The sequence below is a fragment of the Leuresthes tenuis genome, unplaced genomic scaffold, assembly GCF_036924035.1.
Source record: "Leuresthes tenuis unplaced genomic scaffold, fLeuTen1.0.hap1 SCAF_6, whole genome shotgun sequence".
Lineage (NCBI taxonomy): Eukaryota > Metazoa > Chordata > Actinopteri > Atheriniformes > Atherinopsidae > Leuresthes > Leuresthes tenuis.
The window spans coordinates 31,874,453-31,878,107 of NW_027325360.1; the positions used below are offsets into that span (position 1 = coordinate 31,874,453).

At 39.4% G+C, this 3,655-nt stretch overlaps 1 non-coding gene across 1 annotated transcript; it reads left to right on the plus strand.

Annotated features, from left to right (window-relative positions):
* The first annotated feature begins 1,826 nt into the window (after positions 1–1,826).
* LOC140310823 (U5 spliceosomal RNA) lies at positions 1,827–1,942 on the plus strand. Its single transcript, XR_011916858.1, has one exon. It is a non-coding gene; the product is annotated as a U5 spliceosomal RNA (small nuclear RNA).
* Positions 1,943–3,655: the final 1,713 nt, after the last annotated feature.

Sequence of the window (3,655 nt, forward strand, 5' to 3'; positions counted from 1 at the left end):
ATGCTTATTGCTGAAGAAGTTCTTTCACATTCTACAAAGTACAACGTTGTTTATCGTTGAAACTTGATTAGACATGAATAAATATGAAGGACAAAGCAGTCTTAACTTGGTTTGAGTTAATTAATTCGTTTTATAGGAGAATCCGAATTCGTGCTTATTTTCGGATTCCTGAAGAATGAGTCTGGTTCTTTCTCATAATACAAAGTTTGTTGTTTATTGTTGAAACTTCATCAGAAGCGAAGAAATAAATGAATGCCTATCAACAAATGTGGGATCTAAACTCTACTGCTTCCTCTAAAATAATTTCTTTTCTCAATTCAGAAATGTGTGTGTGTAAGTCACAACACCCGTGACACCAAAACGGCTTTCTTTTCTCTCTTTTCTCTACACTCTGCACTATGAGCACACACACCAAATCAGAAAGGCTTTTTTCTCTCTTTTCTACATTATGGACTGTGGGGACACAAAACCGCTCTCTCTTTTTTTTTTTGATTGTGTGCCAGGGCGTTGTCTCACGTATTAGATTATGCTTAAGATACGAATGGGTTTATCAGTCACATCAGAATCCATACATACTGATCCTCCCGTAATAAAATGGTCGGATCTTATCAAACACACTTTGTTTCTTGTGACAATCAAGTCAGCGAAACAGCGTATACACGTCAAGACACTGAATCAAGTTTGCCACAAGAACTCATAAGTTTGGCAGTATTGCTCTGCCGTCAGCAATCATACACCCATTTTATTTTCGTGAGACGTGCAGGCACCTGTTCATCTACTGTTCTATCACTATGAATTAGTTTATCTATTATCAATAAGGATACTTCTACAACTACTATCAAAGTATGTCCAGACTTCTTATGTTGTCAGTTGCTATATATGAATAAGTGGGTAGCTACTGACAAGCATTAAGCATGTCACACAGCCCAAACATATAACATTTCAGGACACACCACACAGTTAACAACCACAGTGAAGTGTCAAAGCCCAAACATTCAACAGGACACTTACACAACACATTCAAATCAAACAGTCAGACAACATACAAGAGCATATACCCCAGCCGGCATTGCTCCCTGCCTATTTTCCTACAGCTCACTATGTGTGCGCACACCTTTATTCACAAACTCTTCAACTTATACTCTTTTACCGAAGCTGCTACAGCTCGATTGGCCGAATACCCTTAGATCCTATTTCGGTGAATTTGACATCTGCCTTACATGTAACAGATTAGCGGTTTAGCAGTTTTAATTTAGTTTGAGTGAAGGAATTCATTTTATAGCAAAATCCGAAATCGTGAAGCACTCATGAAAGTAAGCTTATTCTCGGATTCCTGAAACTTTAGATTTGCTCTTTCTTTTACTGCAAAGTACAACGTTGTTTTTTTTGTTTAAATCTTTCTAGACATGGTAAATATGAACGACAAAGCAGTTTTAACATAGTTTGAGTGAAGGAATTCATTTTATAGATAAAATCCCAAGAGTCTGCAGAGAAAAGAGAGTGAATGCGAAGTAGACTTTAACACGGCTATGGGAGCGAGCCGAGTGTCGGCTAACCGGGAGAATTGCTTGAAAGAAACGCGACACCGAATGAGCGGTCAGAACAAAGCCTCAATACGGGATTCTCGTGGTGTTTTTGTTGCTGCCTTGTCTTTTGCATAGAGTAAAAGACAAGGCAGCCATCGAATAGGGCCCGATTGTTCCTACTTGGTCAGCCGAGGAGCAAGGGGGGGGGGGGGGCAAGCGTCTCAACCAAGCAAAGCTCACCATGGGGAAGGTGGCTATACCAACTAGCCTGATGCCCTGCTCCCGCAGTGACGGATAATCGTACTCTGGTTTCTCTTCATAACATACAAGTCTTTCGCCTTTTACTAAAGACTTCCGTGGAGAGCAGCACTAATGAGTTGTTTCTATTATATTACCGGGAGTTGTGTAAGTGTCCTGTTGAATGTTACATGTTTGGGCTTTGACACGCTTCACTGTGGTTGTTAACTGTGTGGTGTGTCCTGAAATGTTATATGTTTGGGCTGTGTGACATGCTTAATGCTTGTCAGTAGCTACCCACTTATTCATATATAGCAACTGACAACATAAGAAGTCCGGACATACTTTGATAGTAGTTGTAGAAGTATCCTTATTGATAATAGATCACTAATTCATAGTGATAGAACAGTAGATGAACAGGTGCTTGCACATGTCTCACGAAAATAAAATGGGTGTATGATTGCTGACGGCAGAGCAATACTGCCAAACTTATGAGTTCTTGTGGCAAACTTGATTCAGTGTCTTGACGTGTATACGCTGTTTCGCTGACTTGATTGTCACAAGAAACAAAGTGTGTTTGATAAGATCCGACCATTTTATTACGGGAGGATCAGCATGTATGGATTCTGATGTGACTGATAAACCCATTCGTATCTTAAGCATAATCTAATACGTGAGACAACGCCCTGGCACACGATAAAAAAAAAAAAAGAGAGAGAGCGGTTTTGTGTCCCCACAGTCCATAATGTAGAAAAGAGAGAAAAAAGCCTTTCTGATTTGGTGTGTGTGCTCATAGTGCAGAGTGTAGAGAAAAGAAAGCCGTTTTGGTGTCACGGGTGTTGTGACTTACACACACACATTTCTAAATTGAGAAAGGAAATTATTTTAGAGGAAGCACTAGAGTTTAGATCCCACATTTGTTGATAGGCATTCATTTATTTCTTCACTTCTGATGAAGTTTCAACAACAAACTTTGTATTATGAGAAATAACCAGACTCATTCTTCAGGAATCCGAAAATAAGCTCTATTTTATGAGTTATGCACGAATTCGGATTCTCCTATAAAACGAATTCATTAACTCAAACCAAGTTAAGACTGCTTTGTCCTTCATATTTATTCATGTCTAATCAAGTTTCAACGATAAACAACGTTGTACTTTGTAGAATGAGAAAGAACTTCTTCAGCAATAAGCATCTCTCGACATATGACGAAATACAGATTTTGCTATAAAATTAATTCCTTCTATCAGCCTGACTTAAAACTGTTTGTCCTCCTTATTTATCCACTTCAAATCAAGTTTCAACAATTAAAAAAAATTTGTAGTTTGAGAAAGAACAACTTAATCTTCAGCAATCAGTATAAAAAGAGGTGCAAATGCCAACCATACATACCTAAAAGGTGGAGCGGAAGTATTCAGCTGCAAGTAGGTGTGAATGTTCGACCATAATTTGTAAAAAGCGGATAAGAAAAGGTTCGAATGCCCGACTATATATTAACAAAAGCGGGAGGAGAGGTCTTCGGATGAGAGTGGGTGAGAATTTCCAACCATAATCTATAAAATACGGTGAAAAAAAATATGTGAATGCCTCATAGAACACTAAAAGCGGAAGTGTTCGGCTGCAAGAAGGTGTGAATGTCCGACTATATTTGGTGAAAAGCAGGTGAAGCAAGGTCTGAATGCCCAACCTTACATCATCAAAAGCGAGATCAGAGGTGTTTGGCAGCAAGAAGGCCATAGTTTGCCAAAAGCGGGTAAGGTGCGAATGACCGACTAAATATCAACAAAAGTGGGGGCGGAGGTCTTCGGATGCAAGTGGGTGTGAATATCCCACCATACAAGTATGGTGGAGAGGAAGCTGTGAATGGCCGACCATAGTAAAAGGCGGGTGAG